The sequence below is a fragment of the Lontra canadensis genome, unplaced genomic scaffold, assembly GCF_010015895.1.
Source record: "Lontra canadensis isolate GAN:19392208 unplaced genomic scaffold, GSC_riverotter_1.0 scaffold103, whole genome shotgun sequence".
Classification (NCBI taxonomy): Eukaryota; Metazoa; Chordata; class Mammalia; order Carnivora; family Mustelidae; genus Lontra; species Lontra canadensis.
The window spans coordinates 276,359-299,007 of NW_022631097.1; the positions used below are offsets into that span (position 1 = coordinate 276,359).

General features: G+C 38.8%; 2 non-coding genes across 2 annotated transcripts; both read left to right on the forward strand.

The window, feature by feature from the left end:
- The first annotated feature begins 8,206 nt into the window (after positions 1 to 8,206).
- LOC116855514 lies at positions 8,207 to 8,332 on the forward strand. The gene has a single exon (XR_004380371.1). It is a non-coding gene; the product is annotated as a small nucleolar RNA SNORA40 (small nucleolar RNA).
- A 9,885-nt stretch (positions 8,333 to 18,217) lies between these two features.
- Positions 18,218 to 18,319, forward strand: LOC116855508. The gene has a single exon (XR_004380366.1). It is a non-coding gene; the product is annotated as a U6 spliceosomal RNA (small nuclear RNA).
- The last annotated feature ends 4,330 nt before the right edge of the window (positions 18,320 to 22,649 follow it).

The window sequence follows — 22,649 nt, forward strand, 5'->3', positions numbered from 1 at the left end:
AGCACCTGGCACACTTTGGTAAAGGGTGGCTGTTACCAGGAAGAGGAGGAAAACATTGAGGAGATGGTAGACAGATGCAAACATTGCAAAGCTGGGGAATCTGAGCAACTGATTGATGTTCCAATCAATCAGTTTTTATTTTTAGAGCTCTATTTTTACAGCTCCAAAACAATGTCCAAATGAGTTTGTCCTGGTTTTATGTAAAAGTTTCCATCTACTGTTCAAATGAAACTCAAGAGCAACTTGAGAAGGAAGAATTGCTTTTATCCTTCATGAGTCTCCCTTATTTCCCCCTCCTATTGAAATGAAAATGTCAGGCTCAAGATTCTTATGCAAAGTAAGAAGAGAATCAAGTCAGGTTCCACACCCTTCGCTAGCTTCTCTGGCAGAAACAGAGTCCAGGCCTTCCCCATTACCAGCCCAAAGTGACTCAAACTTCCTCAGGGCTTCTCCACCCACTGCTTGGAGGGCCTCGAGTGAGGGCTTTGGCACAGCTGCAGACGTCACCTTGTGCAGGACCTATTCTGGTCACCATGGAAAGATAGAAAAGATGGAGACAATGTCCCCATTCTCAGGTACAGAAACACAGCAAAACTATTACTGCTAAAACAGAAACTCAGGCCCTGACTTCCTGTGGCCGCATAGGGAGTCACTTCCTGCAGGTTGTGCATACTGTTTCCTATACTGCTATATCCGTGCCTCATTTCTCTTTCCTGGTTTCATTCATTCAATTCAGTTCAGCCTTCCCTGAATGGTGCTGCAGGTGAGTCCCAGAATGCAGGAAGGAATGCATGGGGCCTGCCTACAGAAGGCTCAGAGTCCCTATGGAAACCCCCATGTACCATTCTGTGTGGGCATTTCCACATTTGTCCTACACAATCATGACATAAGTTGTTCATACCCCCCCTTTTTTAAAAAGATTTATTTATTTATTTTCAGAGAGAGAGTGCGCATAGAGGTTAGGGGCAGAGGGAGAGGGAGAGTCCTAAGCAGACTCCCTGCTGAGCATAGAGCCCAACTTGGGTCTTGATCCCACAACCATGAGATTATAATCTGAGCCAAAATCAAGAGTTGTACACTTACCTGACTGAGCCACACAGGCAACCCCATTCATATCCCCATTTTACAGCAAAGGAAAATGAGTCTTGGAGAAGTTGTCACACATACCCATAGCCAACAAGCAGCAAAGCCAGATTTAGACCTAAGGCTCTTAACCTGAAGCCTGTGGCCTCCTCATTCTCCAAAACTTACTCACCTTAGATGACTCAGATGACAAATAAAAAGGGAGGGGGGGAGTCAGAAAATTGGATTCTAAAACTAAGGTGTTAGTGCGCTAAGAAATGGTTTTACCACAGGTGTCAGTCTCAAGGGTGATAAAGGAGTAATGGCAAGAATACTTAGCATTTGTTGATGACAGTTAAAATGTGCCAGGTGCTCTATCTTTTCTAAGTGCTCTGTATGTGGCATCTCATTTAATCCTTGCTATGATCAGGTATGGCAGGTACTATTGTCCCAATTTTATTTTTGGGAAAACTGAAGTTCAGAAATCAACCAGCTTGTTATCTTTATGATCTCACAGAAAGATTAGTGACAGTTGGAACTGAAACCCAGATATAGAGAATGCCAAAGGTAATGCTCTGAATTATTATAGCATACTGCTCTTCTGTGGACAGTGCAGAAGCTGAGGGGAGGGCATCACACTTCCAGAAAGTTTGCTTATGCATTGTCACCTACATCTGACTAAATGGATGTATGTATAGGACAGGATGTGCAAAACATGATTTTAAAACACCAGCAGCTGGGCCTTCCAGCCCTGTCACTGAATGTGTGAAAGAATCATACATCCTGACAGTTAATCTGAGGTGATTGGTGATGTTTCCTATTTCTGACAATGTGGCTGATATAATTTGTCTAAAATCCTTAAGATTACGAAAACAGAACAAATTTTTTTTAAGAATTTTTTTAAGGTTTTATTTATTCATTTAACAGAAAAGGAGATTACAAAGCAGGGAGAGCAGCAGGCAGAGTGGGAGGATAGGGAGGGAGGGAGAAGCAAGCGCTCTGCTGAGCCAGGAGCCAGATGTGGGACTCGATCCCAGGACCCTAGGATCACAACCTGAGCCGAAAGCAGCCGCTTAACAAACTCAGCCACCCAGGTGTCTCCAGAACAACTTTTTAATGCAAGGCTGATCTTTAAACAGAAGGAAGTGTGGAGCAGGGTGGGGAAGGGTAATTTCCAAGTGCCATAAACTAAGAGGGAATGAAAAGTGGAGTAGTGAGTGCCTCAGCTGATGCTGTGGCTGCCCTCAGAGAAGGGTGTTCCCAGGCCCCTGGGAGCTTGAACAGAAGGTGTGACTGAATCCTCACAAGGAGACAGGTCATGGGACTGTGAACACAGTCTAAACACAATCCTTAGTTCACATGAGGGGTGGGTTAAGAGAAACTTACCCACAGGCACAGGCTGCTGAAAGGAAGCTTATCTGCTATAGGCACTGGATGAAAAGAAAAGTTTCTCTGAGAATTTAGAACTCCAGGCTTTCTCTTCAAGTAGAGGTGGAGCTTGGCTACTTATATTACCACAGTAACCGCAAGCCACAATATTATAATAAATTGGCTGCAAAACTGGTCTAGAAGGACTTTCACAAAGAAGCCAGAAGAGATTCTCACGGAGGAAACAAGGCCCACTAACCACAAACTCATAAGCTAAACTGACAAAACACGCAAGGAAACAGCCAACAGTGAATGAAAGTCAGTGAACAGAAAAAAAGCAAAATTAGATCTGTAAGTACTTGAAATAATAAAATGGCAATGTGAAAGAGTATGTAAAAAGTATATTCACTTCTTCCCATTCAGTTTTCCCTCCCTTCCCCTATGATCTTCTGCACTGTCCCTTACATTCCGCATATGAGTGAAACCATATGAGAGGGAGACAATCCATGAGAGGCTCTTAACTCTAGGAAACAAACTGAGCATTGCTGGAGGGGAGGTAAGTGGGGGGATGGGGTAACTGGGTGCGGGGCATTAAGGAGGGCAGTTGATGTAATGAGCACTAGCTGTTACATGCAACTGATGAACCACTGAACTCTACCTCTGAAACTAATGATGTACTCTGTGTTGGCTAATTGAATTTAAATTGAAAAACAGTATGTTGAACTACTTAAAATTTTAAAAGAATGAGTCAAATTTCTTTAAAAAAAAACACAAAATCTTATTTAAAAATCAGTGTGGGGGGTGGGGGAGCAAATTATGAAGAAATACCAGGTAGAACTTTCAGAAATGAAAAATATAGAGTATTTTAATTAAAAATTCAATGAACAGGTTAAATAACAGAACATAGACAGCTAGAGATTTACTAGAATTGAAAAGCACATCTGAGGAAACTACTCTGAATGCTACAGAGAGAAATAGAAAGATCAAAACCGTGCCTGTAGTGTTACATTGAGACTAGAATGAAAGAGTCCATCACACTAACAAGCATTGCAGAAGAAGGATATAGGCAAGGGGCCATATCCAAAGAGATATGGACAGAGAAATTCAAAAAGTTTAAGTCTCAAACAGTATAAATCATTATAAACACACACATAGACACACACACACACATACACACATACACATGGAATATTACATGACAACACAGATAGACCTATAGGGTATCCTGCTAAGGGAAATAAGTCAGACTGAGAAAGACAAATACCATATGATTTCACTAATATGTGGAATCCTAAAAAACAAACAAACAAAAAAACAAGTGAATAAACAAAAAGAATCAGACCTATAAATACAGAGAACAGACTGATGCTTGCCAGTAGGGAGGGGCTAGGGGCATGGACAAAATGGGTGAAGGGGAGTAGGAGTTACAGGCTTCCAATTCTGGAATAAAATAGGCTACTGGGATGAAAGGTGCACCACAGGGAATACCATCAGTGATATTGTAATGTTGTCTGGTGACAAATGGGACCTACACTTGCGATGAGCATAGCATAATGTACAGAATTCGTGAATCACTGTGTTGTACACCTGAAACTAATGTAACATTGTGTATCACTCTTATTCAAATTAAAAAAACAAAACAAAAATACCTTTTTAAAACAGTATAAATTGAAATGCGAAGGTTTTAATGGACTGGGATACATGGGTGGCTCAGTCAGTAAGCATCTGCCTTCAGCTCAGGTCATGATCCCAGGGTCTTGGGATTGAGTCCGGGGAGCCTCCTTCCCCAACTGCCTGCTCTGCCTGCCCCTTCTCCTGCTTGTGCTCTCTTCTCTGGCAAATAAGTAAACAAAATCTTTAAGAGATGTATGTATATTTAATGAACTAAAAAGTGAAAAAGAGGAAGCACTTTTTTTAAAAATTGTATGCATTTATTTCAGAAAGAGAGTGCGTGGAGGGGAGAGGCAGAGGGAAAAGAGAATCCTAAGCAGACTCCCCACTGAGTGCAGAGCCAAATGCAGGCTCCACATGGGGCTCTATCCCAGGACCCTGAGATCATGACCTAAGCTGAAACCCAGAGTCGGTCACTCAACTGACTGCACCAGCCAGACACCCCAGAGGAAGCACATTTTAACTACAACAGGCACACTTCAAAACTGCAATCAGTTGCTTTATTGACCAGATATATTTCTGTTACCATACACTAAAGATGAATTTCCTGTTTTGTCATCAGCAGGACATACTTTAAGTGTAGTAGAACTGGCAAGGAGTAAGAAATTTGAGTAGAGGGAAGCTCTGTGAAAGCAGAGCAGGATGGCAGGAGGAAGGTAGAAAAGGAAAAGTGGGGACGGTGAGGCCTTGGAGGGGAAAGTATTAGAAGAAGAAAGCCTGAGGCATTTCTGAGCAGAGGGAGGGGCTTTCTCTGAAGGTGCTGCTGAGACTGGGTATAGGAAAGAAGAAAGCAATGTGTAGGGGAGGATAGGTGAGGGAACAGGAGCATAGTTTAATAAAAATAAATCACACATTTTCATTAGTATTTACCAAATATTTATCACTGGGAAAGAGGCTTTCCTCTTTGCCATACATACTGTGTTTCCATTATGATTATTTCCATTATGAATATTAACATAATGGAAATCAAAATTTCCATTATGATTATTAACACATGTCCATAGGAAAAGTACAGGTGATATTGCTGCTGACAAGTTTTAAGACAACTTGATTCCCCCTCAGCTTGCACCCCTCTTTCACACTGGAGAAAGTGTAGCTGTTTTCACTCAAGCCTTGTTATCAACAAAATGAACCAGTGCAGTTTCCCACAAAAAAGGCCTGTAGGCACAACTATTTGTCATCATAATGTCATTTTTCCTGTTCAGGCCATGAACAGACAATTGTGGTTAGTACTCACATTCAAAATTATCCACAAATTCTCTCCCCGCAAGTTTTTCCCAGTTCCCCCCACCAAAAAAAGTTTTCTGATTAGAATTAGTTATTCTGATTAGAATAACTATTTGGTTAAGAAGTGGTTTGCACTGGAAATTAATACAGAGTAATATTTTTGGAATAAAATATTTAAAAGTTATACTGAAATTTCCCCTCTTTATTCTCTCATAGGAGCATAAGCATAGATGTAACTGTCCATCAGAACAATGTATTACTTAAAATATAACTTATAAGAAATTGTACTAGCCATCAAGCATGCCTAGATATAGCCTTAAGAAAAACATATACTGGTAACAGGCCTCTGGGGGAGAGGATGATATAGGTCCTTGAAGCTGAGCAGCTGGGGATGCCCAGCTGGCTCAGGGCAGAATGCCACCTGTTTCATGGAAGTTGAGCAGTGGGGAACTGCTTCTTTTTTCTGTTATCTCCCCTACCCCAGAAACCCCCATGGCTAATTAGATGATCCCTTTGAATGTGCTTGCTCAACTGTAAATTTTATACTGCTTGACCAGGCATATCCTGCTTTTCTTCTTGCTTATCTATAAGATTTATAATTAATGTATAACTCCTATTCCTTCTTGTTTATCGACAAGGCATATGATTAATGTATAGCCTTCTTCAACTCCTTTGTTGATTACTAATACCTAATAAATACAGGACTGAGGAGTTGTTCAGGGAGACAGTCTTTTCTACTGTCATACCCTGCTCCCTTTCTCTTGCAGCTGACTTGTTTGTGCCTCATTCTTCTCCCGTGGGCCGACGTCAGGAAGTGGCAAGTAGCACTGGAACAGGGATCTGAAACGGAACAGGATAAGAAGTCCCAATGTGTTTGCCTGCAAGGCCGTGCCTTTTTCTCCCGCTGGTGAGTTGTGGTACTTATCGCAGGGTATGGGTAATATAAAGAAGCACCAACAAATATCGCCCTTAAGTATGTTTATTGAGATGGCTCCTAAAGGTTGGAGGAGCGAAATTCAGTGAGGGCCAACTTTTGGAGCTTTTTAAAAGTAATTAAAGAACATTGCTCCTGGTTGCCTACATTAGGGACTTCAGATTTACAGACATGGGAAAATGTAGGTCATAAGTTAAAACTTTTACATGCTAAAGAAAAACCAATTCTGATTACTATATGGTCCACTTGGACCCTTATTCACTCCGTTTTGGAGCCTTTACAAACCTCTGATTCAGATAGCAATAATGAATGTTCAGGAGAAACTAAAAGAGAGGGACCTGAACATGCCATCCTGGAGGGAAAAAAAATTACTAAAGTCATCACAAAGAAATATATAAAGGAGGAATCTTCTCCCCCCACCCCAATAACAAAACAGAAAGAGAGAACAATTACTACTATGCCGTGGCACCATCGCCATCAGCTCCACCATCCTATGAGAAGGCACCATTTAGCATAAAAGATGAAAAATCCATGCTATCAGCCCTTCAAAAGGGCCTCCTTGAAGCAAAGTGAGCAAGAGACCCAGGTGCCTTACATTTTAATTTCCCAGTTACTATTAGAGAACATGTCACTCCAGGACATGATCTTAACAACCCTAATGGTATTTATGAGGCCATACACGAGCCATTTCCCTTCAATTTATTGAAGGAATTAAAACAAGCAGTACAAAACGATAGAGTTAATTCTCCATTTACAATGGGAACCATTCAAGGCATTGCAGAAGGCAATCAACTTATTCCAATTGATTGGTCACTATTAAAAAAAAACAGTTCTATCCTCACATGAGTTTTTGCAATTTAAAACATGGTAGCAATATCATGCAGATATAGCAGCTGCTCATAACAGAGCTAATAATGTTCCTATTTCCAGGGAGCAGCTCATGGGCATTGGGCCATGCGCCTGGGTGCTAGATCAGGTACAAATGAATGATCAAGCTATTGAGCAGCTCCGGCATTGTTTGAGAGCCTGGGAGAGAACAGAATCCCAAGGAGAGAATTGCTCTTCTTTTCAAAAAGTGGTACAGGTTCCAAAAGAACCCAATACTCACTTTATTGCGAGATTACAAGAAGCTGTTAAAAGATAAATAATCTCAAGGCTGCTGATACTATTCTTCAGCAGTTGGCTTATGAAAATGCCAATGCTGACTGTAAGAAACTGATTACACCCTTTAAAGGCAAGGGAACATTGACAGATTATATTAAGCTATGCCAAGGAGTAGAAAGAGAGACCTGTTAAGCTGATTTGTTAGCTCAAGCAGCAGCTGCTCTGACCACAGGAAAATTAAAAGGACAGTGTTTCAGCTCTGGGCAGACAGGATCTACTAAAATTCAGTGTAGGCAAAAAGGAAAATTCCCTCCACGAAATGCAAGAAATAAGTCACCAGGTCTTTGTCCTGAGTGTAAAAAGGAAAACATTGGGCAAATCAATGTCATTCTAACTTTCACAAGGATGGATCCCCCCTTCAGGGAAACTTATTTTGGGGCAAGTCCTCAGCCCTGAAAAAACAAGGGGACCAATTCTCCCTTAATACCCAGCTTTCAGACAATTGTACCATTTTAAATTTATTACATGCTATGCCTGGTAGTGCTGGACTAGATATCCCCCTTCCCAAAAATCATCTCTTAATGCCTGCCAAGCTTCCCACTAAAATTCCAATTAATATTTTTGGCCCTTTACTGAAGGGAACCACTGGGCTACTTTAGGGGAGATCCAGCCTTACTTTAAAGGGAATACTAGCTCACACCAGTGTTATTGATTCAGACTATACCAGTGAAATTTCAGTGATGATAACTACTGTGGCTCCATACCATTTTCAAAAAAGAGATTCCATTGCCCAGTTGCTACTTTTACCCTATCTCCAGGGTCAATTTAAAAACAAAGAATTGCACTTGTGCTGTTTTTGTTTAGTTTGTGAATAAAGACTTAGACAAAGTACAAAAAATAAATCCTCTTTTGCAACCTAGAACTCATGGCTCAGTATGAGTTTTGATGCAGATAAGAAGGAACAAGATCCGGGGCACCTGGATGGCTCAGTGGGTTAAGCCTCTGCCTTCAGCTCAGGTCACGATCTCAGGGTTCTGGGATTGAGCCCAGCATAGGGCTCTCTGCTCAGCAGGGAGCCTGCTTTCCCCTCTCTCTGCCTGCCTCTCTGACTACTTGTGATCTATCTGTCAAATAAATAAAATAAAATAAGATAAAATAAAACAAACAAAGAAACTAATGGGTTTGGAAGCACTGGAAAAACTGGGGCATATTTGACTGAGAAAATTTATCAAGATAAACCGATTTATCATGTTAAAATACAAGGAAAGGAATTTTCAGGTCTAATTCATACTGGAGCTGATGTCTCTATCATAAGCTCATTACATTGGCCTAAAAAATGGCCATATAATTCATCTTCTGTTACTATACGGGATTAGAACAGGCTAGCAATATGCATCAGAGCTCTAATATTCTTTTCTATGAAGGATGTGAGGGTCAAAAAGACTATATGCAGCCATATATTGTAGACTTGCCCATTAAACTTTGGGAACGAGGTTTACTAAATCAATGGGGAACCTCTCTGGTTATACCTTTCCCTAAGGAGGATTCCCAAATTTTTCACTGAGCGACACTGCTCTTGAACCCATTAAGTTAAATTGGAAGAGTGACAAACCTATTTGGGTGGAGCAGTGGCCCTTAACAGAAGAGAAATCACTTACTTTACAAGCCCTAGTTGAGGAACAGATAAGAAAAGGGCATATTGAAGAATCTCATAGTCTTCGGAATTTGCCTGTCGTTGCTATTAGGAAAAAATCAGGAAAGTGTAGACTTTTAACAGACCTGCATATGGTTAATTCTGTTAATCCAACCCATGGGGTCTCTCCAACCAGGATTGCCTTTGCCTAATCTAGTTCCATGAGAATGGCCAGTAATTATCATAGATTTACAAGGTTGCTTTTATACTATACCACTTGCCAAGGAAGACTGTCCCGTTTTGCTTTCACAATTCCCAGTGTAAATTTAAAAGAACCAGCCAAACGATATCAACGGAGAGTTTTACCACAGGGAATGTTAAATAGCCCCACTATCTGTCAGGAGTATGTGGCAAAAGTTATACAGCCAGTTAGAGATCAATTTCCACAAATTTATCTTATCTATTATATAGACGATATATTATGTGCAGCCTCTGATATAGTACAGTTGCAGGACGCATTTAAAATATTTCAATTACAATTTGAAAAATACAACTAATTGTAGCTCCAGAAAAAATACAAACCATGACACCTTCCTCATATTTGGGATTCATTAATGACAGGACCTCAATTAAACCATGGAAAGTTCAAATCTGTAGAGACAAAATTATGACTTGAATGATTTGCAAAAATTATTGGGAGACATTAATTGGATAAGACCTAAAATTAGAATTCCCACTTACGCTTTGCAGCATCTATTTGCCTCTTTAAAGGGAGATCCTAATTTAAATAGCCCTAGGACCCTATCAAAAGAGGCCTTAAAAGAATTACAATTTGTTGAAAACCAGATTCAATCAATGCAAACGGATAGAGTCCTGCCTGAGATACCATTAGACCTTCTTATTTTTCATACCCCACATACACCCACTAGATTAATTATACAGGAAGAACTAATCATAGAATGGGTTTTTCTTCCAAATAATACTGTTAATACTCACTACCTATATAGACCATATTGGCAGCATTATTCAATTATGAAGAAAAAGAACTTGCCAAATATGAGGATATGATCTGAAGGTTATTGTTCTGCCTTTAAGTAAGACGCAAATTGAAACAGTATTCCAAAATAATTTAAATTGGCAAATTGCCCTTAGTCGCTTCACTGGAAACACTTCTCATTATCCCTCTTTACCTGTTGTTTCCTTCTTAAAAATGTACTGCTTTTGTCCTTCCTAAAATTACTTCTAAAAATCCAATAACAGATGCCCCTACTTAACTTTTCTGATGGCTCTGTCAAAGGCAAAGCCTGCTATTATGGTCCTACATCAAATATCATATCTATTACTGGTCTCTCAGCACAGAAATCAGAATTAATGGCTGTTATTACATTGTTTCAAGATGTTTCTCCTGCATTTAATCTGTTATCTGATTCTTTATATACAGTATATGTTTTATAGCATATTGAAACTGCTGCTATTTCTACATCTGATGTCTCCCTCCACTTATTTTCATCATTTACAATCCCTCGTTCATCAACATTCTGCCCCTTTCTATGCTATACACATCCGAAGTCACACGGCCTTCCTGGGCCATTAACCAAAGGTAATGAAATAGGTGACTCTCTTGTTTTCTCAGCTTTTCAGAGGGAAGCATCCGATTTTCACTCTCTTACACATGTAAACCAAAAAGGACTTCAACACAAATTTCCTATTACTAAGGAACAAGCAAATTCTATTGTCCACTTCTGCCCTTTTTGTGCTGCCATCAGTCTGCCTACAGAGCCAGCGGGCATCAATCCACAAGGCATAAAAGCCAATGAAATATGGCAGATGGATGTTACTCACATCCCTTCATTTGGGAAAAAAATCTTTTGTTCATGTCACTATAGATACACCTTCTCACTTTATATGGGCTTACTAGACATCTCCACTCTGCCTTTGCAGTCATAGAAATTCCCAAAGCTGTAAAAACTGATAATGCACCCACTTATGTTTCCAATGAGCTACAATCCTTCTTTAATTTGTGGAACATTAAACATTCCACTGGCATCCCATATAATCCTCAAGGACAAAAAATTATAGAGCAGGCTAATCAAATATTAAAATTACAACTTCATAAACATAAAGGGAAAATACAAGGTCCTCCTCAAAAAATATTAACAGAACTTATATTTACTCTTAATTTTTTTTAATCATAATGGTAAAAACACTGCAACAGTAGAAAGACATTTTAGTAAACAAAAACAAGACAACGTATATCCTCCGATCTGGTGGAAAAATATTACTTCTAATCAATGGCTCCCTGGTAACTTAGTTACCTGGGAAAAGGATATGCATGTGTATTACCTGACAAGGCCATAGAGCCCATATGGGTGCCCTCTCATTTCATAAAGTTTGTGACGCACAAGAAGAAAATATTCAGATTCGAACCAGTCCCACCAATCATCAGCTTCTAGGGTCTCACACTGAAAAGCACCAAATCACAATGTCTGGGACAGACTGAGCAAAGATTCCAACATGGGGTCAGATAAAGAAGCTGACCAAGAAAGCAGAAGAAGTTCTGGAGAATGAGCAGCGTTCTTTCACCCCTAACAACGTGGTGATAACTATGATGGCCCTCATCTTGGTAGCCGTAAGTTTTCCTGGATGTTATACACAAATAGATAACTTCACTTATTGGTCTTATATACCCAATCCTCCCCTGCTCTGTCCAGTAGAGTGGGGAAAAGATATAATACCAATTTATTTAAATGCCTTAAAATGGGCACCTAAAGGTTTGGATCCTAAGTTGCCACTATTGCCCCAAGAGGAGGGCACAAGCATTAATCTTAACTTGGGATATCGAAATTGACCAATACATAGCAACAATCATTCCAGTTGCCTTATCCCTGATGATCAAAGATGGTTCGTGGCCTCTCCTACTAATAATAATCTGACTAAAGTTCAGTTACATTTACTCTCCACTAAAGGATTCTTAGCCAATAAATATCGGGGTCCTAGCTATAGCACAGCAGCACTCCCTATTCCCAAATGCAAACTGACACAGATGTGGTCTGATGAGGGAATTTGCCCTTTATGAGAGGATTGTCGAGCTTCTTACCCCAGTGTCATTATTAATGATTCCACGGAATCGTATGAGACTGGTCCCCTAAGGGGATGGCAGTCACCAACTATACTGGGAGACGCTGCTCCTCTCATCGAAATTTATAATGGCAAGTTTTTAATCACCTCATCTCACCACAAACCTTAACTTGGGGAGATGTGCCTCTGGTCTGGCATGGACGAGGACTTTCAGCACCATCCCCTTTGGTTAATTTTCATAAAAGACGAAAGAATTTATGGAAAGTCGCCACCGCTTTAAATCACCTTAGAATTTGGAATGGCTCTTATATTTATCAGTCTGATAACTATGCATTCTCCATTTCCCTAATGAGAGAAGAATGAGTAAGAGTGTGTGTTAGAGATCCCTATGTTTTTGTTATTGGAAAAATGATTTTTGATCATAAAAAAAGAGAAATATACTATCCCAAATGTTAAATGTTTACTTGCATGACTGAGAATGTTTACACACATAAATCCATCATTCTCATAGCTAGAAGAATAGGAACCGGGTTACCAGGGAAACATCACCGTGTTTGGGAAAGTTCTCCAGATATGCATGTACTTTTAACAGTTTTGAAAGACTGAGTCTGTAGATCAAAAAGATTTCTTGGGATGCTTATAGCAGCCATTTTAGGAATTATAGCCATTACTGCTATGGCTACACTGCAGGAATAATTTTATATCAGACTGTACAAACCACACAATTTGTACAAAAGTGGCACAAAAAATTCTAGCAAAGCTTGGAATCAACAATCATAGATCAAAAATTAGATAAAAGAATCTCTGATTTAAAATCAGCCATAATATATATAGGAGATGGTCTTCAAAATACAAAACTTAGGCTCCACCTTTTATGTGATTGAATTTTTTCTTCCTTCTGTGTTACTCCCCATGCCTGTAACAAATCAAAAATATTGTGGAGCAAGATTTGCTATCATATTACCAATTATTATGGCAATAATTTAACTTTAGATATTAAATAGCTTCAAAATGCTATTCAAGACATCACTCACTCATCATTACAATCAGTTCCAGGAATGAGTTTTGTGCAAAGGATTAATGATATTCTGTCTGATCTAAACCCTTTTACTTGGATCAAACAAACTGGCCTTGGCATTATAGGTGCAATGATTATTCCTTTTATTGCTATCATCTTTTAACGTTTAGTCCTCAGATGCACACAAAAATCCTTCTAGTGACTAAAGGATTGAGAAGTTGCAAAATCAACTTTCCTACTTCTGTACAAACAAAAAAAAGGGAAATGTAACTGTCCTTCAGAACAATGTATTACTTAAAATATAACTTAAAATATAACTTATAAGAAATTGTACTAGCCATCAGGCATGTTTAGATATAGCCTTAAAAAAACAAAAAACAAAACAAACAAACAAAAAAAAACCTGTACTGGCAATAAGCCTCTGGGGGAGAGGATGATATACATCCTTGAACCTGAGCAGCCAGGAACACCCCGCCACTCAGGACAGAATGCTGCCTGCTTCTATTTTCTGTTATCTCCCCTACTCCAGAGACCACCTGTGGCTAATTAGATGATCCCTTTGAATGTGCTTGCTCAACTATAAATTTTATACTGCTTGACCAGGCATATCCTGCTTTTCTTCTTGCTTATCTGCAAGACTTATAATCAATGTATAACCACTATTCCTTCTTGTTTACCTATAAGGCATATGATTAGTGTATAGTCTTCTTCAACTCCTTTGTTGATTGCTGTTTAATATCTAATAAATACAGAACTGAGGGGTTGTTCAGGGTGACAGTCTTCTACTGTCAACCCCTGCTCCCTTTCTCTTGAAGCTGACTTGTTTGTGCCTCATTCTTCTCCTGTGCACCATCAGGAAGTGGCACATAGACAAATTTTAGAGCTGTTATACAATCACCCAACAAGTACAGAGATCCTAGTTTTATCCTCTTTAAAATTCCCTAGGACAGATCATCTATAAGAATGACTTTAATAACCCTTTTGACATTTTCAAATATCAAATATGCCCCCATTTTATGACAGTGGAAATATTGTACTTTAAAATCAAGAGTTCAATAAAATGAATCAAAGAAATGTTCTCATTACTCAGGCTTTGGTTTTATATATTCTGTTCCAATATTGACTTTTGTTCATTTAACAAAAATAATAAGCATATATTTCAAAGTATATCTAGCTTTTGTCCTATCATAAAAAAACAAGCCTTGTCCCCCAAAATGGCCTCTATAGAGTTCTTTAATCATGTTTAAATGACTGCATATGAATGTATTTCCATTTATATCACAAGGATTTAAGAGAAAGCATTTCTTTCTGATATCAATTCACAAGTTGACCTGATCATTTTCATATGTAAAGTCACTGCTGCCATTTTGAAACACAGATTTTTCTGAGATGTGTGTAATACCAATCATGACTCTTTTGCATCCCATATTAAGGGACATTTAGGTTTCTATTCTACAAAAGACTCAATAATAGCTACATTGACAAGTGCTTACTACCTCCCAAATCCTGTGCTGATGCATTCCTAGGAGGTGAGTATGTTGGCCCCATTCTACAGATGAGGAAATAAAGGTTGCAAAAGGGTTCCTGTGCAGGCAGCTCTGAGCCTCCACTGAATACTGCCTCTTCATAAAGCATGACAAACACGGTTCCAATTTCTGTATATTTCTGTATATTTCTGTATCTCAACCTTTGAGGGCTAGAAAGAAATTATGTACAGCAAAATACAAAGAATCCAGAGAAGTACTTGAGGCTCTTTCCCATCACAATTGCAGACTTAGTTTAATGGAGATGAGTATCATATGCATAAGATATCTCACTGTTTCTGTGTAATAACCAAAGTCCCAATACACAATGCAGTGACTCTTGGCCATTTCCCTTGTACACCTGAGTTCTGTATTAGTCTAGAGGATTGAACCAATAAGGATGATGTGAAGCCTGGCAGAACTGTCTGCAGCAGAGCCTGCAGGAAGAAAACGCTAAAAATAGGAGATCGCTAGTACTTAAGCCTAAGACAAGTGAGCCAGGAAGTGCTGTAGCCCCTATGGGGAAAACCCACTGGTTCTCTAAGGTTCTCTCAACAAAGGATCATTACACAGCTCTTAAATTGTCTTAAACTGCAGCCCAGGACGGTATTTCTACACAATATCCTCCGCTGCAGGGAGCATTGCATAGCAATCTAGGTCAACTCAGATACCAGGATAGGCTGAACCATAAATTAGCTTTCTAGTCCCTGGCCATTCCTTGGGTTTGAAAGCTTTTTTTTTTTTAAAGTTGAGCATAGAGCAACTAACAAAAGAATATTTTCTACTGCAGATTTAATGGGCTAAGAAATGGAGAGGAAAAACCACTGTTGGTAAATAATCATTCTTAAAAACTATGCAAAGGTTTCACTTGTGAACCCTTAAGTGGGGTGGAACCGGGAAGCAATGTGTGAATGTCATCTAGAGGTGAGGTGCTGAAAGAAGCCTGACAGTGGGAAGAGGGAGGAGGGACACCTGATAAATGCTTCTGCGGTTTATGCTTACGTGTGCACCTGGGGGTGGCTGCAGGCGTGCCCAACAGTAGGTTCCAGGAGGCATTTCTCTGTGGGTTGTTTGTTGATGCAGACTCTCCCTATGCCTAAACTAGAGAGTTCTTAACTCTTAGGGTCACCACTTAATAGTTTGGAACTAAATAGTTAGAGCATGCTACAGTCAGCCTCTTTGCAACACATGCCTGTGGCTGCTAAAAGGCTAGGGAGGGGTGAGTAGAAGGCTGAATCCCCCAGGGCTGTTACCAGGTGGCACTTAGTGCTGGCCTGGTGCACTGGTCCCAGCCATGGGGTTGGTTGGCACCCCTTCTGCAATGCTACATGTTTTTAATATTAACCCTGACCCCATTGTCCCCACAGAGGGGAAGGTGGGTCCACACTAGCACCATTCCCAACTTATATCAAGGCTCATCATTGCCTCTGATGTTCAGGGAGCACCCTTCCCTGCCCATGAGGCTTTCTTTCTGACTCTTCACAGAGTATCCCCACCGTCTTATGCTGTTGCTCAACTCTTCTGTCCTCACCCTCCTGCATCTTATTCCTGAGAACCTTCTGCCTACACCAGATTGACAATTATCGTTCCTTCCAGGATATCCATCCTGCCTTTGATAGCAAGTCCCAGATTCTTCCTCAGCTTGGCTTGCTGCACTCATGTCCTTTGCACTTCAGGTGGACAAACAGAGCAGACTTCTTTCAACATACTCATGACAGCCACAAATGATAATAACAGTTTCAAATCCACTGAGGCTACCATTATACACATTTTGCCATCTCTTCCTACTAATGTATAATAGGACACTATATCCAGGTATGTTCCAGGTCCTCAAACTCAATTAAGGAAACCGAAGTCTTATTCTGATTTAACTTTACACCAGTCTTTGCTCTTTTTCTTACTAGCCTTCTTTCTATTTCCTCAAAACACAATTTAAAGACAGCTCTTTAATAATGTATTCTAGACTTCTACAGGGAATGACCATCTCCCAGAATCTAGCCTTTCTTTCCTTTTGAATTTGGCCATTTGCTCTTCTTTGCCCCGTCCTGTGGAGTCTCCTTCCCACACAAAAGCCCCACTGCTCTCCTACCTCTCTAAGGTGGCAGTTGGCTCCCAGACTCAAAGGAGACCCTCCATGCCTTCCCTGTCTTGGGAAGTTAGTCCCTCTGACTGACCCTGCTTCAAACTATCCACCACAAAACAGTACCATGCATATCTATTCAGGAAAAACTGCATTGAACAAAAGGTTTTCAGATGCTCTCCTAAGAACTGAGGAGGATACAAAAAATTCTGTCCCTCAAATAACTAACAGACTAGTTTCTCAGGCCTTGAAGGTGACAGGTTAATATTTCTGACAAACTCACACTCAAAACTAAGGACTGAATGTGTTACCCTCCCAGAGACATTTGCTTTTTAAAAGACTTAGTTTGACATACTTGACAAATGGCTTTAAAAGTTTCTAGTGAGACTCCTGAATTGTAATGCTAGTAATGTGAACAGAAGGTAACAAAAAGAAAATGAACAAGCTGACAATTCTACTTCAAGTGCAAGCTTTCTATAAAGTTTCACTATGAAGTAAAAACAATGAGTTTGAACCCCACATTGGGTGTAGAGTTTACTTAAAAAAAAAAAAAAAAAAAGAAAGAAAGAAAAAAACAAGGAATGCCTACCTGGCTCAGTTGGTAGAGCATGCAGCTCTTAATCTCAGTGTCATGAATTTAAGTCCCACATAGAACTTACTTAAGAAAAATAATAATAATTTAAAAACAAATAAAAAGAATCTTGAAGAAAAAAAAAAAAACACCACAATGATAATTCTACACTTGATCTTAGCCTGAAGTCCAAGAACCAATCAACACAATGTTAATTCTAATGAGGTTAGCCAAGAAATAACATGCAAAAAATGTGAATCATCTAAGAAAACCATTTCAAATCTGGCTTTATATAGACTATCCTTAATAATGAATTGCACGCTATGTGTTGCCTTGATTTATTAACTAATAAATACATGATGATATCATTACTGATATCATTTAAAATGCAAAGTTACTTTATCTTTAATTTATTTAACTTAACTCATGTGTTTATAACATATCTCATGTATTAGCACTATAGTATCTATACACCATAGTTAATTAATATACATACATTGTGGTCGGTTGCAAAAACTTTTTACTGGTAACTGCATGAGATCACAGGACATTAGGAGAACACAGGTTCAGACTATGGGGAGTCTATTTAGTTCATAAACTCTTGAAGATGGAAATTATCACTTCTCCTGACATTGACCTGTACTTATGCTTAGTGGGCCTTCAAAATTTGTACCAGAATGCTTCTGTCAGCATCAAAATAATTAAAAAGAGCTTCTGAAGGAAGCTTCTGAAGGATCAAAGTCCAGTTCTAAACACCAGAAAACAAAACTGTGTGCTCACCTCTCCTCTTCTTGACTTAAATTTAAATAACCTGCTAAGCCTACCGGGTGAGTTACCTGCATGCCTGTTTCGCTTCCTTTTCTGTTCAAACCAGGAACAAACTAAACTGGATCTGTTGGCCTGTCCCTGGGAAGAGCATGATACCCGGTGAACTAAAACAGAAGTCCATGATGTTCACTTTCATAGCACATAATTGGAACAATATGGAGAATACTGGCATGGCCCCAGCACAAGGATGACACAAAATTCCATGAAGCATTCCATGTTAAAAAAAAAAAAAGAAGTCCATGTATTGAGCAAAGTTTCTCCAAGTTTAACAGATACAGCTAAATAATTCCACTTAACAGTTTAAACAACTTGGGGTTAAACAATTATATTGTTTACAGCTGCAGTATAAGACACTAAATAAAATCACATCTACCTCAAGGGCCAGGTTTTGATGTGATAATGGTTAAGGGTAAATTGGTCACATTTGCTCTGATATTTACAGACTAACATGGATTCTTTCATGTTAACAGCACAGAACATTAGAATCTGGGTCAAATATTTAATGAAGAGCTTCAACAGATTGGAAACCTTTATTGAAAAAAACCTGACCCTCTCCATTGGCACTCTGATAATGGGCTTCTGTTTAGGCTAAAAGATAACCTTGGTTCTTGAATTTATAAAACAGAATGTTTATTCCAGTGTCTACAATTTGGAATCTAACACATGTGAACATTAACAACTGATGATAATAGTATTTCAAAGACTTAGCTTATCACAAGTTTAAGAGAAGTTAAGAAACTATTTTGCTTTTGCACCCAACCTTAGTAGCCAGGGAACGTTCCCTTGCATCGGTCCATAATTTTCCTAATATTACATACTGAGCAATAATATAAACAGCACTAGGACTTATGGAACACACTCTGGTAAATTCTCCTGACAAAACTGCTCACTGCTTTTACCTGAACTGTGTAACCTGATTGTTTCCTTTTGTTTTGATTTCCAGATCCTTAATGCTGTTTCTTTTAAATTCTCAATAAGTCATTTATTTGAGGTATCTTGTACATATGTGTCTTTATTCTTGCTGATATCTTAGATATTTTTTCTGTTTGCAAAACTAATGCATGTTTATTGTAGAAAAGTTGGCTTAAAAGAATATAAAGAAGAAAATATAAATCTTCCACAATTTTAGCAGAGACAATCACGATTAAAATAGTTATATTTATTTCCAATCTTGGTTTTTTTTAGGATTTTATTTACTTATTTGACACAGAGAGAGAGAGAGCACAAGCAAGGGGAATAGCAGGCAGAGGGAACGGGAGAAGCAGGCTCTCCACTGGGCAAAGAGCCCAGTGTGGGGCTCAATCTCAGGACTCTGGAATCATGACCTGAGCCAAAGGCAGATGCTCAACTGACTGAGCCAACCAAGTACACCACCAATCTTCTTTTTATAGTATGCATATTTTTTTTGTTTAAAATGTTAGAAATAAATTTTATATAAACTTAGAGATTTCTTTTTCCATTGACCATCAATATTGACTATTTCCCTCATGACAACTAAATATATCTTCAAAACATGATCTCTGCTAGCTGCATAAGTCTATAATATGAATATACCTTCACTGATTTAATTGTTAGACACTTAATTTTTTCACTTTTAACTGTTATAAATTTTAATGTAATAGGAATAATTTTTGAGAGAGAGAGAGACAGAGAGTGTGTACATGACCAGGTGGTGGCAGAGAGGGTAGGGGGCAAAGAGAAAGGGAGAGAGAATCTTAAGCAGACTCCATGCCCAGTGAGGGCTTGATCTCATGACCTTGAGCTCAGGAGCTGAGCAGAAATCAAGAATTGGATGTTTAACCAACTGAGCCAGCTAGGTGCCACTAGATGTAAATTTTTTTAAAGTCATTACCAAATTGCTTTCCATAAATTTTTGCCAATCTATACTTCTACCAGCAATGGATGAGAATACCTATCTCCTCACACCCTCACCAGTATTGAATAATACAGGTTTTTGTTTTATTTTAACTTCACCAATTTAGTAGGTAAAAAATAGCATCTCAAAAAAAATAGCATCTCATTTTACTTTGCATACATTAGCTAGTTAAGTAATATGTTTCTCTGTTTGTTGCTATCCAATTTGAATTTCTTCTCTGTTCATTGTCTTTCTCCTATATGAATCATTTCACTGATTTAAAAGAGTTATTTAGATAATAATTTTAATACTTTCTCTTTCAATATTGTACATATATTTTCATTTGTTTGATGTTAGAAATTAGTAAATTTTTATAGGCAAATCTCTTGATGTTCCCTTTTGTGTTTTCTTCCATTGCTTATACCATCCTTCCCTACCCCAAGATTAGCTATATTTCCTGTGTTTTTCTTTCTTTTGTTTGTATATGGTATGAAGAAGGAATCTAATTTAATTTTTATGCATATCAATTCTCCACCAATTTGTAATATTCTGCTATATTATATGTATTTATTTGCTATCCCATCAGTCTATTTTGGATCTCTTCTATTTTCATTGGTTTTTTTTTGATTCAGTACCACTGTTTCGTAGGTATTATAGCTTCATAATTTCTTACACTCAATAGTTTAAGTCCTTTTTCTTAATTTCTTTTTTCAGAAATATTTTAGCTATTCTTGGATCATTTACTCATTCATATGAATTTTAAGAACAGTTTGTGACAAAAGGGGCTCCAAGATGGCAGAGTAGGAGACCTAAATTTCATCTGGTCCCAGGAATTCAGCTAGATCACTATCAAGCCATTCTGAACACCTACAAACTCAACAGGTCATTGAAGAAAAGAACAGCAGCAACTCTATAAACAGAAAAACTACCACTTTCTGGAAAGTAAGACATATGGAGAAGTGAAACTGAAGTGAGATACAGGAAAATAGACTGTGGGGGGAGGGAACCTCCTGGCAAGTGATAGAGCACAAAATCAGAACTTTTGGAAGTTTGCACCAGTGAGGGATATTGCTTTGGTGGCTAAGCAGGGGGTAGAACCCTCACTGGAACAGTGTGGTCTCAGGACCTTCAGAGTCACAGAAAGACCAGGGGTGCCTGAGTGTGGTTGAGCTCCCAGGTTTCGAAGCAGGGAAGCCAGCTGCAAAAACTGAGCCAAGGAGTGGGCTCTCAGCTCAGGGTTGCCATAAACCATGATCTGTGGCACAGTTGAGCCACTACTCTTAGCAGGGACCCAACAAGTGGCCGATCCAAGGAGACTGCTCTTCCTCCCCTGGGAGGAGAAGCACAGGAGCACACCACAGGAATCTGCTGGGTTTGGAGATGACAAATGGGGTCATGTGCCAGAGAAAAAAACTCTCAATCGCAGGCCAGGTGAGCACGGAGTGTGGGCAGAGACCAGGGACACAGGAGTGATTGACTGCTCTTCTCTGAGGGCACAGTAAGGAGTGGATCCCAGAGGCTCCTCTCCTCAGCTCCTCCAGGGACCAGAGAATGGGAGGCTGCCATTTTCATTCCTGTAGGAGGCCTTCCAGGAAAAAAAAGCTACAGAGAGCAAACCCAGCATTTACTTAGCCTGGCCCCTGGAAAAGGCAGTGCAATTCTGTCTCAGGCAAAGACATTTGAGAAACACTGCAATAAGCCCCTCCCAGCCAAGGCCAAGTCTACCAATCAATGAGAACAGCAAAGCTCCAGCACTAGAATACAGCACATAGAATTCATGGCTTTTTCCCTGTGATTCCTTAGTCTTTCAAAGTTAATTTTTAAATTTTTCTTTTTTTTTATTTTTCTATTTATTTTTTTTTAATTTTTCTTCTTTCCTTTTTCAACCAACTTCATATCAATTCCTTTTTTAAAATATTTTTTTATTTTCATTTTTTACAGTCATATTCTATCCCTTCATTGTATTTAACCTTGATGTTTTTGAAGATTCTTCTAACAGACCAAAATATACCTTACATCTATGTATGACTTTGTTCTATTCACCTGCTTGATCATAGTCTATCCTTTTTTTTTAAATTTTTCTTCATTTTTTTCAACCAACTTCTTATCTTATCAAATCCTTTTTTAAAATCTTTTTTAATTTTCATTTCTGCAGTCATATTCCATCCCTTCATTGTATTCACCCTTATTTCTGTACACGTATAGTTTTTATTTCTTTAAAATTTTGGGAGGAAACTTCTTCCAAAAGACCAAAATACACCCAAAATCTAGTGTGTGACTGTGTTCTATTCACCAGCCTGATCATAGACTTCTTTTTTTTTTCTTTCTTCCTTCCTGCCCTTCTCTCCCCTCCCCCCAGTTTTGGATCTCTTCTGATTTGTTTAGTGTATATTTTTGTGGGGTCATTGTTACCCTAGTAGCATTTTGTTCTCTTGTTCAACTATTCTTCTCTGGACAAAATGGCAAAATGGAAAAACTCACCTCAAAAAATAAAAGAACAAGAGGCAATACCAACTGCCAAGGAGCTAATCAACATGGACATTAGTAAGATGTCAGAACTAGATTTCAGAATGATGATTAAAAAGATACTAGCTGGGCTTGAAAAAAAGCATAGGCAATACTAGAGAATCCCTTTCTGGAAAAATAAAATCTAACCAAGTCAAAATCAAAAAGGCTATTAATGAGGTGCAATAAAAA